Source organism: Balaenoptera borealis (genome assembly GCF_965194805.1).
Source record: "Balaenoptera borealis genome assembly, chromosome: X".
Lineage (NCBI taxonomy): Eukaryota > Metazoa > Chordata > Mammalia > Artiodactyla > Balaenopteridae > Balaenoptera > Balaenoptera borealis.
This window is the reverse complement of record NC_138881.1, coordinates 52995118-53009233: the sequence shown is the minus strand read 5'-3', so window position 1 is coordinate 53009233 and position 14116 is coordinate 52995118. Positions and strand designations below refer to the sequence as shown.

The 14116-nt window shown below is 35.0% G+C and overlaps 1 protein-coding gene across 1 annotated transcript in view; it reads right to left on the bottom strand.

The window, feature by feature from the left end:
• The window catches only part of ZC3H12B (zinc finger CCCH-type containing 12B), a 198897-nt gene that overhangs the window by 93471 nt on the left and 91310 nt on the right, over positions 1 to 14116 (bottom strand). The window lies entirely within an intron of this gene.

Sequence of the window (14116 nt, the reverse complement as noted above, 5' to 3'; positions counted from 1 at the left end):
TGAGATGGCAGAGGAATATGTTCCAGAAGAAGGAACAAGATTAAACCACAGAAGAACAACTAAGTGAAGTAGAGACAGGCAATCTACCTGAAAAGGAATCCAGAGTAATGATACTAAAGATGATCCAAGAACTGGAAAAATAATGGAGCCACAGATCAAGAAGATACAAGAAATGTTTAACAAAGAGCTAGAAAATTTAAAGAACAAACAAACAGAAATGAACAATACAAGAACTGAAATGAAAAAACACTAAAAGATTTATTCCTAGGTATATTATTTTTTTGATGTGACAGTAAATGGGATTGTTTCCTTAATTTCTTTTTTGGAACTTTTATTGTTCGTGTATAGGAATGCAAGAGATTTCTGTGTATTAATTTGTACCCTGACTTTACCAAATTCATTGATAAGCTCTAGTAGTTTTCTGCTGGCATCTTCAGGATTTTCTATTTATAGAAGCACGTCATCTGAAAACAGTGAAAGTTTAACTTCTTTTCCAATTTGGAATACTTTTATTTCTTTTTCTTCTCTGATTGCTGTGGCTAAAACTTCCAAACCTATGTAGAATAAAAGTGGCAAGAGTGGGCATCTTTCTGATCTTAGAGGGACTGCTTTCAGCTTTTCACCATTGAGAAAGATGTTAGCTGTGGGTTTTTCATATATGGCCTCTATTATGTTGAGATAAGTTCCCTCTCTGCCCACTTTCTGGAGAGTTTTATCATAAACTGGTGTTGGATTTTATCAAAAGGTTTTTCTGCATCTATGATTTTTATTCTTCAGTTAGTTAAGGTGGTGTATCACACTGATTGATTTGCGAATATTGAAAAATCCTTGTATCCCTGGGATAAATCCCACTTGTTTGTGGTGTATGATCCTTTATTTTTTTTAATTGGGATATAGATTTTTTACAATGTTGTGGTAGTTTTTACCATACAGTGAAGTGGAGTTCTCTGTGCTATACAGAAGGTTCTTATTGGTTATCTATTTTATACATATTAGTGTATATATGTCAAACCCAATCTCCCAGTCCATCCCACCCCCCACACCCCAACCCCCACTTCCCACCATTGTGTCCATATATTTTTTCTCTACATCTGGGTCTCTTTCTGCCTTGCAAACTGGTGCATCTGTATCATTTTCCTAGATTTCACAGATATGGATTAATATATATTTGTTTTTCTCTTTCTGACTTACTTCACTCTGTATGACAGTTTCTAGGTCCATCCACATCTCAAAAAAGAACCCAATTTTGTTCCCTTTTATGGCTAAATAATATTCCATTGTATATATGGATCACATCTTCTTTATCCATTCATCTGTCAATGGACATTTAGGTTGCTTCTGTGACCTAGTTATTGCATATAGTGCTGCAATGAACACTGGGGTGCATGTGTCTTATTGAACTATTGTTTTCTCTGGGTACATGCCCAGTAGTGGGATTGCTGGGTCGTATGGTAGTTCTATTTGTAGTTTTTTAAGGAACCTCCATACTGTTCTCCATAGTGGCTGTACCATTTCACATTCCCACCAACAGTGCAAGAGGGTTCCCTTTTCTCCACACCCTCTCCAGAATTCATTGTAGATTTTTGGATGATGCCCATTCTACATGGTGTGAGGTGATACCACACTGTAGTTTTGATTTGCATTTCTCTAATAATTAGTGATGTTGAACAGCTTTCATGTGCCTCCTGGCCACCTGTATGTCTTCTTGGAGAAATGTCTATTTAGGTCTTCTGTCAATTTTTGGATTGGGTGGTTGTTTTTTTTTTATATTGAACTGCATGAGCTATTTATATATTTTGGAGATAACCCTTTGTCCACTGATTTGCAAATATTTTCTAACATTCTGAGGGTTGTCTTTTCATCTTTATAGTTTATAGTTTCCTTTGCTGTGCAAAAGATTTTAAATTTCATTAGTTCCCATTTGTCTATTTTTGCTTTTATTTGCATTACTTTGGGAGGGGGATCAAGAAAGATCTTGTTGTGGTTTATGTCAAAGACTGTTCTTCCTATGTTTTCCTCTAAGAGTTTCATAGTGTCTGACATTATATCTAGGTGTTTAATCCATTTTGAGTTTATTTTTTTGTATGGTGTTAGGGAGTGTTCTATTTTCATTCTTTTACATGTAGCTGTTCAGTTTTCCCAGCACCACTTATTGAAGAGCCTGTCTTTTCTCCATTGTATATCCTTGCTCCTTTATCATAGATTAGTTGACCATAGGTGCGTGGGTTTATCGCTGGGCTTTCTATCCTGTTCCATTGATCTATATTTCTGTTTTTGTGGCAGTACCATATTGTCTTGATTACTGTAGCATTGTAGTAGAGTCTGAAGGGGGGGAGCATGATTCCTCCACCTCCGTTTTTTTCTCAAGATTGCTTTGGCAACCAAAAGCACATTAAAAGGATCATACACCATGATCAAGTGGGGTGTATCCCAGGAATGCAAGGATTCTTCAATATACACAAATCAATCAATGTGATACACCACATTAACAAACTGAAGGATAAAAACCAATGATAATCTCAATAGATGCAGAAAAAGCTTTCAACAAATTCAACACCCATTTATGATAAAAACTCTCCAGAAAGTAGGCATAGAGGAAACTTACCTCAACAGAGTAAAGGCCATATATGACAAACCCACAGCCAACATCGTTCTCAATGGTGAAAAAATGAAACCCTTTCCACTAAGATCAAGAACAAGATAAGGTTGCCCACTCTCACCATTATTATTCAACATAGTTTTGGAATTTTTAGCCACAGCAATCAGAGAAGTAAAAGAAATAAAACGAATCCAAATCAGAAAAGAAGCAGTAAAACTCTCACAGTATGCAGATGACATGATACTATACATAGAGAATCCTAAAGATGCTACCAGAAAACTACTAGAGGTAATCAATGAATTTGGTAAAGTAGCAGGATATAAAATTAATACACAAATGTCTTGCATTCCTATATACTAATGATGAAAAATCTGAAAGAGAAATTACCAAAACACTCCCATTTACCCTTGCAATGAAAAGAATAAAATACCTAGGAATAAACTCACCTAAGGAGACAAAAGACCTGTATGCAGAAAACTATAAGACACTGTTGAAAGAACTTAAAGATGATACATGGAGAGATATACCATGTTCTTGGACTGGAAGAATCAACACTGTGAAAATGAATATACTACCCAAAGCAATCTACAGATTCAATGCAATCCCTATCAAACTACCAATGTAATTTTCACAACACTAGAAAAAATTTCACAATTTGTATGGAAACAAAAAAGACCCTGTATAGCCAAATCAATCTTGTGAAAGAAAAACGGAGCTGCAGGAATCAGGCTCCCTGACTTCAGACTACTACAAAGCTACAGTAATGAAGACAATAGGGTACTGGCACAAAAACAGAAATATAGATCAATGGAACAGGATAGAAAGCCCAGAGATTAACCCATGCACATATGGTAGTCTTATCTTTGTTAAAGGAGGCAAGAATATATAATGGAGAAAAGACAGCCTCTTCAATAAGTGGTGCTGGGAAAACTGGACAGCTACATGTAAAAGAATGAAATTAGAACACTGTCTAACACCATACAAAAAAAAAAAAACTCAAAATGGATTAAAGACCTAAATATAAGGTCAGACATTATGAAACTCTTAGAGGAAAACATAGGAAGAACAGTCTTTGACATAAACCAAAGCAAGATCTTTCTTGACCCACCTCCTAGAGAAATGGAAATAAAAACAAAATAAACAAATGGGACTTAATGAAACTTAAAAGCTTTTGCACAGCAAAGGAAACAAGAAACAAGACGAAAAGACAACCCTCAGAATGGTAGACAATATCTACAAATGAAGCAACTGTCAAAGAATTAATCTCCCAAACACACAAGCAGCCCATGCAGCTCAATATCAGAAAAACAAACAACCCAATCCAAAAATGGGCAGAAGTCCTAAATAGACATTTCTCCAAAGAAGACATAAAGATGACCAGCAAACACATGAAAAGATGCTCAACGTCACTAATCATTTGAGAAACGCAAATCAAAAATGCAAGGAGGTATCACCTCACACCAGTCAGAATGGCCATCATCAAAAATCTACAAACAATAAATGCTGGAGAGGGTGTGGAAAAAAGGGAACCCGCTTGCACTGTTGGTGGGAATGTAAATTGATACAGCCACTATGGAGAACAGTATGGAGGTTCCTTAAAAAACTAAAAATAGAGCTACCATATGACCCAGCAATCCCACTACTGGGCATATATCCTGAGAAAACCATAATTCAAAAAGAGTAATGTACCCCAATGTTCACTGCAGCACTATTTACATTAGCCAGGAAATGGAAGCATCCTAAGTGTCCGCTGACAGATGAATGGATAAAGAAAATGTGGCACACATATACAATGGAATATTACCCAGCCATAAAAAGAAACAAAATTGAGTTTCTTGTGGTGAGGTGGATGTACCTAGAGTCTGTCATACACAGTGAAATAAGTCAGGAAGAGAAAAACAAATACCGTGTGCTAACACATATATATAGAATCTAAAAAAAAAAAAAGTTTCTGCTGAACCTAAGGGTAAGACAGGAATAAAGACACAGACTTAGAGAATGGAGTTGAGGACACAGGGAGGGTGAAGGGTAAACTGGGACGAAGTGAGAGAGTGGCATTGACATATATTCACTACCAAATGTAAAATAGTTAGTGGGAAGCAGCTGCATAGCACAGGGAGATCAGCTCGGTGCTTTGTGACCACCTAGAGGGGTGGGATAGGGCGGGTGGGAGGGAGATGCAAGAGGGAGGAGATATGGGGATATATGTATATGTACAGCTGATTCACTTTGTTAAAGGAGCAGAAACTAACACACCATTGTAAAGCAATTATACTCCAATAAAGATGTTAAAAAAAAAGATTGCTTTGGCTATTCGGGTTTTTTGTGTCTCCAAACAAATATTAAGATTTTTTGCTCTAGTTGTGTAAAAAATGCCATTGGTAATTTGATAGGGATTTCATTGGCTCTGTAGATTGCTTTGGGTAATATAGTCATATTCAGAATATTGATTCTTCCAATCCAAACATGGTATATCTCTCCATCTGTTTGCATCATCTTTGATTTCTTTCATCAGTGTCTTATAGCTTTCTGAGTACAGGTCTTTTACCTCCTTAGGTTGGTTTACTCCTAGGTATTTTATTTTTTTGCTGCAATGGTAAATGGAATCGTTTCCTTAATTTCTTTTTCTGATCTTTCACTGTTATTGTATAGGAATGCAAGATATTTCTGTGCATTAATTTTGTATCCTGCAACTTTACCAAGTACTTTGATTAGCTCTAGTAGTTTTCTGGTGGCATCTTTAGGATTTTCCATGTATAGTATCCTGTCATCTGTAAACAGTGACAGCTTTACTTCTTCTTTTCTGATTTGGATTCCTTTTATTTCTTTTGCTTCTCTGATTGCCATGGCTAGGACTTCCAAAACTATGTTGAATAATATTGGTAAGAGTGGGCATCCTTGTCTTGTTCCTCATGTTAGAGAAATTGCTTTCAGTTTTTCACCATTGAGAATGATGTTTGCTGTGGGTTTTGTTGTATATGGCCTTTATTATGTTGAGGTAGGTTCCATCTATGCCCACATTCTGAAGAGTATTTTTTATCATAAATGGGTGTTAAATTTTGTCCAAAGCTTTTTCTGCACCTATTGAGAGGATCATATGGTTTTTATTCTTCAATTTGTTAATATGGTGTATCACATTGATTGATTTGCATACATTGAAGAAGGCTTGCAGCCCTTGGATAAATCCCCCTTGATCATGGTGTAAGATCTTGTTCATGTATTGTTGGATTCTGTTTGCTAGTATTTTGTTGAGGATTTTTGCATCTATATTCATCAGTGATAATGGTCTGTGATTTTCTTTTTTTGTAGTATCTTTGTTGGCTTTTGCTATCAGGGTGATGGTAGCCTTGTACAATGAGTTTGAGGGTGTTCCTTCCTCTGCAATTTCTTGGAAGAGTTTGAGAAGGATAGGTGTTAGCTCTTCTCTAAATGTTTGATAGAATTCACCTGTGAAGTCATCTGGCCTGGACTTTTGTTTGTTGGAAGATTTTTAATCACAGTTTCAATTTCATTACTTGTGATTGGTCTGTTCATATTTTCTATTTAATCCTGGTTCAGCCTTGGAAGGTTATACCTTTTTAAGAATTTGTCCATTTCTTCCAGGTTGTCCATTTTATTGGCATACAGTTGCTTATAGTATTCTTTTATGATACTTTTATTTCTGCAGTGTCTGTTGTAACTTCTCCCTTTTCATTTCTAATTTTATTGATTTGATTCCTCTCTCTTTCCTTTCTTGATGAGTCTTGCTTAATGTTTGTCAATTTTGTTTATCTTCTCAATGAACCAGCTTTTAGTTTTATTGATCTTTGTTATTATTTTCTTTGTTTCTATTTCATTTATTTCTGTTCTGATCTTTATGATTTCTTTCCTTCTACTAAGTTTGGGTTTTGTTTGTTCTTCTTTCTCTAGTTCCTTGAGGTGTAAGGTTAGATTGTTTATTTGAAATTTTTCTTGTTTCTTGATGTAGGATTTTATTGCTATAAACTTCCCTCTTCAAACTGCTTTTGCTTCATCCCATAGGTTTTGGGTCATTTTGTTTTCATTGTTATTTGTCTCTAGGTATTTTTTGTTTTCCTCTTGGATTTCTTCAGGGATCTCTTGGATATTTAGTAGCATATTGTTTAGCCTCCATGTATTTCTGTTTTTTACAGTAATTTATTTCTAATCTGATAGTGTTGTGGTCAGAAAAGATGTTTGATATGCTTTCAATTTTCTTAAATTTACCAAGGTTTGATTTGTGACCCTAGATGTGATCTATCCTGGAGAATGTTCCGTGTGCACTTGAGAAGAAAGTTTAATCTATTGTTTTCGGATCGAATGTCCTATAAATATCAATTAAATCTATCTGGTCTATTGTGTCATTTAAAGTTTGTATTTCCTGATTAATTTTCTGTCTGGGTGATCTGTCCATTGGTTTAAGTGGGGTGTTAAAGTCCCCCACTATTATTATGTTACTGTCAATTTCCACTTTTGTAGTTTTTAGCATTTGCCTTATGTATTGAAGTGCTCCTTTGTTGGGTGCATATATATTTATAATTGTTATATTGTTTTCCTGGACTGACCCTTTGGTCATTATGTTGTGTCCTTCCTTGTCTCTTTTAACATTCTTTATATTAACGTCTACTTTGTCTAATATGGGTATTGTTACTCTAGCTTTATTTTGATATCTATTTGCATGGAATATCTTTTTCCTTCCCCTCACTTTCAGTCTGTATGTGTCCCTAGGTCTGAAGTGGGTCTCTTGTAGACAGTATATATATGAGTCCTGTTTTTGTATCCATTCAGTGAGCCTCTGTCTTTTGGTTGGAGCATTTAATCCATTCACATTTAAGGTTATTATGTTTATGTATGTTCCTATTACCAACTTCTCAATTGTTTTGCATTTGTTTTTGTAAGTCCTTTTCTTCTCTTGTGTTTTCCGCCTAGAGAAGTTCCTTTAGCATTTTTTGTAGAACTGGTTTTTTGGTGCTGAATTCTCCTAGCATTTGCTTGTCTGTAAAGCTTTTGATTTCTCCATTGAATCTGAATGAGATCCTTGCTTGGTTCTAGGTTCTTCCCTTTTATCACTTTAAATATATCATACCACTCCCTTCTGGCTTGCAGAATTTTTGCTGAGAAATCAGCTGTTAACCATATGGGAGCTCCTTTATCTGTTATTTGTCATTTTTCCCTTGTTGCTTTTAATAATTTTTCTTTGTGTTTAATTTTTGTCAATTTGATCACTATGTGTTTAGGTGTGTTTCTCCTTGGGTTTTTCCTGCCTGGGACTCTCTGCACTTCCTGGACTTGGGTGGCTATGTCTTTTCCCATTTAAGGAAGTTTTTGTCTATAACCTCTTCAAATATTTTCTCACGTATTTTCTCTCTCTCTTCTCCTTGTGAGACCCCTATAATGAGAATGTTGGCACATTTAATGTTGTCCCAGAGGTCTCTTAGTCTGTTTTCATTTCTTTTCATTCTTTTTTCTCTATTCCACAGCAGTGATTTCCACCATTCTGTCTTCCAGGTCACTTATTTGTTCTTCTCCCTCAGTTATTTGGCTATTGATTCATTCTAGTGGATATTTCATTTCAGTTATTGTATTGTTCATCTCTGTTTGTTTGCTTTTTAATTATTGTATGTCTTTGTTAAACATTTCTTGCATCTTCTCGATCCTTGCCTCTATTCTTTTTCTGAGGTCTTGGATCATCTTCACTTTCATTATTCTGAATTCTTTTTCTGGAAGATTACCTACCTACACTTTAGTTTTTTTTCTGGGGTTTTATCTTTTTCCTTCATCTGGGACATAGTTCTCTGCCTTTTCATTTCGTCTATCTTTCTGTGATTGTGGTTTTCATTCGGTGGGCTGCAAGATTGTAGTTCTTCTTGCTTCTGCTGTCTGCCCTCTGGTGGATTGATCTGTTATTATATTGTTGGATTCTGTTTGCTAGTATTTTCTTGTGGATTATTGCGTATATGTGCATCAGTGATATTGATTTTTTTATTTTTTGTGGTATCTTTGTCTGGTATCAGAGAGATGTTGGCCTCAGAGAACAATCTTGGGATTGTTTCTGCCTCTGCAACTGTTTGGAAGAGTTTCAGAAGGATAGGTGTTACCTCTACTCTAAATATTTGATAGAATTCGCCTGTGAAGCCATCTGGTCCTGGACTTTGTTAGTTGAAAGTTTTTGTACCTATGGAGACAAAAGACCTGTAGTCTGAAAACTAAGATGCCGATGAAAGTAATCAAAGATTACACAAACAGTCAGAAAGATATACCATGTTCTTGGATTGGAAGAATAATATTGCTAAAATGAATATACTATCCAAGGCAATCTACAGATTTAATGCAACCCTATCAAATTACCAATGGCATTTTTCACAGATTAGAACAATAAATGTTAAATTTTGTGTGGAAACACAAAAGACCATGAGTAGCCAAAGTAACCCTAAAAAAGAAAAATGGACCTTGAGAAATCAGGCTTCCTAACTTCAGACTATACTACAAAGCTACAGTAGTCAAAACAGTATGTTACTGGTGCAAGGACAGAAATATAGATCGATGGAACAGGATAAAGATCCCTGAAATAATGTTACACACCTATGGTCAGTTAATCTATGACAAAGGAGACAAGAATATGCAATGGAGAAATGGCAGTCTCGTCCATAAATGGTGCTGGGAAAACTGGACAGCTACATGTATAATAATAAAATGAGAACATTCTGTAACACCACACACAAATACAAACTCAAAATGGATTAAAAACCTAAATATAAGACTGGATACTCTAAAGCTCTTAGAGTGAAACATAGGCAGAACACTCTCTGACATAAATCCAGCAATGTCTTTTTGGATCCACCTCCTAGAGTAATGGAAATAAAAACCAAAATAAACAAATGGGACCTAATTGAACTTAAAAGTTTTTGCACACAAAAGGTAACCATAAACAAAACGAAAAGACAACCCACAGAATGGGAGAAATTATTTGCAAAAGAAGTGACCAACAAGGAATTAATCTCCAGAATACACAAACAGCTCATGTCACTCAATAGCAAAAAACCACGAACAACCCAATCAAAAAATCAGCAGATCTGAATAGACATTTCTCCAAAGAAGACTTTACAGACGGCCAAAAAAGCACATGAAAAGCTGCTCAACATCGCTTATGATTAGAGAAATGCAAATCAAACCTCACACTGATCAGAATGACCATCATCAAAAAGTCTACAAACAATAAATGCTGGAGAGGGTGTGGAGAAAAGGGTACCCTCCTACACTGCTGGTGGGAAGGTAAATTGTACGACCACTATGGAGAACAGTATGGAGGTTCCTTAAAAAACTAAAAACAGGGCTTCCCTGGTGGCGCAGTGGTTGAGAGTCTGCCTGCCAGTGCAGGGGACACGGGTTCGAGCCCTGGTCTGGGAAGATCCCACATGCTGCGGAGCAACTAGGCCCGTGAGCCACAACTACTGAGCCTGCGCGTCTGGAGCCTGTGCTCCGCAACAAGAGAGGCCGCGATAATGAGAGGCCCGCGCACCGCGATGAAGAGTGGCCCCCGCTTGCCGCAACTAGAGGAAGCCCTCGCACAGAAACGAAGACCCAACACAGCCATAAATAAATAAATTTAAAAAAAAATTAACTGCTTCCACTTGTGTTCTCTTTATAAAAAAAAAAAAAAAAAAAACTAAAAACAGAGGTATCATATGATCCTTCAATCCCATTCCTGGGCATATATCTGGAGAAAACCATACTTCAAAAACATACATGTCCCCCAAGGTTCATGGCAGCACTATTTCCAATAGCCAAGCCATGGAAGCAACCTAAATGTCCATCAACAGATGAATGGATAAAGAAGATGTGGTACATATATACAATGGACTATTACTCAGCCATATAAAAGAATGAAATAATGCCGTTTGCAACAACATGGATGGATCTAGAGATTATCATGCTAAGTGAAGTTAAGTCAGAGAAAGGCAAATAGCATATGCTATCACTTATATGTGGAATTTTTAAAAATGATGCAAATGAACTTATTTACAAAACAGAAACAGACTCACAGACTTAGAAGGCAAACATGATTACCAAAGGGGAAATTTGGGGGAGAGAGGGATAAATTAGGAGGTTGGATTAATATATATACGCTACTATATATCAATATAAAATAGATAATCAACAAGGACCTACTGTACACCACAGGGAGCTCTACTCAATACTCTGCAATACCCTATATGGGAAAAGAATATGAAAAAGAATATGTATATGTATAACTAAATCACTTTGCTGTACACCTGAAACTCATACAACATTGTAACTCAAATATGCTCCAATATAAAAAAAAAAAGAAAAAGAAAAAAGAAAACTAACTTAGATATCTTCTCTGGTAAATACCACCAAATGTCTTAAGACCTCTTCCAAAAAATAGAATGGGAGGAAATACTTCCCAAATATGGGACCAGTATTACTCTGACACCAAAACCAGAAAATGATATATCAAGAAAAGGAAACTACAGACCAATGTCTTTTATGAATACAGGTGCAAAAATCCTCAACAAAAATGTATCTAAGAACATTAAAAAAAAATTGCACACCATGATAAATTGGGAATCATCTCAGGAATGTCACGTTGGTTCAACATATGAAAATCAATCAGTGTAATATACCATATTGATTAAATTAAGGACAAAACCACAGGATAGTCTCATAGACATATAAAAAGCATTTGATAAAATCTAATATTCTTTCATGATAAAATTAAACGACACCCTAGGAATACATGGAAATTTCCTCAAGGTGATAAAGGGACTCTAAGAAAAACCCACAGTTAACATACTTAATGGTGATAGGCCAAAAGCTTTCCCCTAATACCAGGAAGAAAACAAGTATTAATATTCTTGGTAATTTTATTCAACATTGTTATTGAAGTTATAGCCAAGACAATTACACATGCAAAAGAAAGAAAAGACATCCAAGCTGGAAAGGAAGAAGTAAAACTATTTCCATTTACAGATGATATATTTTATGTAGAAAAATCTAAGGAATCCATGAATGAATGATTAGAATTAATAAATAAATTCAGCAATGTTGCAGAATATGAGATCAGTATACAAAAACTAATTATATTTCCATACACTAACAATGAAAAATCTCAAAATGAAATTAAGAAAATTCAATTTATAATATCTTCAAAAAGAATAAAATACTTAGGAATAAACTTAACAGGTAAGTGCAAGACATAGACACTGAAAATTCCAAAACCTCATAGAAATTAATGACCTAAATAAATGAAAAGTCATCCTCTGTTCATGGATTGGAAGACTTATTATTGTTAATATGGTGATACTACCAAAAACATCTACAGTCATGATGCAATTCCTATCAAAATCCAGGAGTATCTTTTGCAGAAATTAATCAGCTGATCCTAAAATTTATATGGAAATGCAAGCCTGAATAGCCAAAACAATGTGTAAAAGAACATAATTAGAAAATTGTTATTACAAAAGTATAGTTTTAATTATACTTACTAGCTATGAAACTGAGAAATTTACCTAGCCACTCTGAGCTTCAATTTTAACATCTGTAAAGTGGAGATAATACTATCTCATGGTAAAGAGTAAATAAGACAAAAAATGTAATGAAATTTATAAATCATGAATCAGTTTAAAAGTTCAATAAATATTTATGAAGTACTTGATATAGGCCAGGCATTATTTGTCATACAAAGATGTATAAACAGTCCCTGACCTCAAAGAATACACAAAATTAATGAATCTTTACAAGTGGTGTGTCAGAGTGCAAATAGCACAGACACTGTAGTCAGAAACCTATATTTAAGTCTTATTAGCTCTGCTATTCCTCAGCCAAAGGATCTTATATAATTCCCCTAAATTCATTGCACTTTAGTTTCATGATGTTAGGTAGAGATAATGATAAATTCCCTACATTTTGGAACTGATTTTTTTGAAGGTAAGTTGATATAAACTATAATAATAAAACCACTTTTATTATGAAAGTTAGGTAGCATATTCTGAGCTCATCTACAGCACACTAAACTGTCACCATGTCTTCACATACATAAAAGCAATAGATGTAGTAGATGTTGGTGTGGGAACTATATTCAATCTCCTTTTTTAAAAGAGCTTTATTGAGATACAACCAACATACCATGCAATTCTTTCATTCAAATTACTTAATTTAATGATTTTTGGTATATTCACTGATGTGTGCAACCATCATCAGTAAATTTTAGAACATTTTATCACCTCATAAAAAAACCCAAGTGTTCATAGATTAGAATATTTAATATTGTTAAGACATCATTACTTCTCAAAGTGTTCTACAGATTTAAGGCAATCCCTATTAAAATGCCAATGGCATTTTTTCAGAAATAGAAAAATCCACCCTAAAGTTCATAACGAATCTCAAAGTACCCAGAATAGCCAAAACAATCTTGACAAAGAAGAACAAAGTTGGAGGTCTCACACTTCCTGATTTCAAAACTTATTACAAAGTTATACAATAAAAACAGTGTGGCACTGGGATAAAGGCAGACATATAGGCCAATGGAATACAACATACAGCCCAGAAATAAACCCTCACAGATACAGTCAAACTATTTTCTACAAGGGTGCCAAGTCCACTGAATGGGATAAAAGACAGTCTTTTCATCAAACGGTATTGGAGAAACTGGATAGCTACATAAAAAATAATGAACTTGAACCCTTACCAAATGACATATAAAAAAAATAGCTCAAAATGGACCTAAATGTAAAAGCTAAAACTATAAAATTCTTAGAATAAATTATATGGGAAAAATTTCATGATATTGGATTTGGCAATAATTTCTTCGATATGACGCCAAAGAATAGGCATCAAAAGTAAAAATAAATATATTGGACTCTGTCAAACTTAAAAACTTCTGAGCATCGAAGTACACAGTCAACAGATTGAATAAAGCAACCTATGGAATGGAAGAAAATATTTGCAAAATACATATCTGAAAAGGGATTAATAGCCAGAATGTATAAAGAATTCCTAAAACTCCACACAAAAAAACTAAAAATGGACAAAAGATGTGAATAGACATTTTCCCATAGACAGAGACATGGCCAATAAGCACAAAAAAGATGCTCAACATCACTAATCATTAGGGAAATGAAAATCAAAACCACAATGAGATACCACCTCACACTCATTAGGGTGGCTACTATCAAAACACACACACACACACACACACAGAAAATAACAAGTGTTGACAAGGATGTGGAGAAATTCTAAGTCTGTGCACTGTTTCAGGAAATGTAAAATGGTGCAGCCACCATGGAAAACAGTATGCAGCCTTCTCAAAAAATAAAAAAATAGAATTATCATACGATCCAGCAATTCCACTTCTGGGTATATACCCCAAAGAATTGAAAGCAGGCTCTCAAAGACATATTTGTACACCCATGTTCATTGCAGCATACTCACAATAGCCAAAAGGTGGAAGCAACCAAAGTGTCCAACAGTGGATGAATGGATAAGCAAATTGTGGTATAC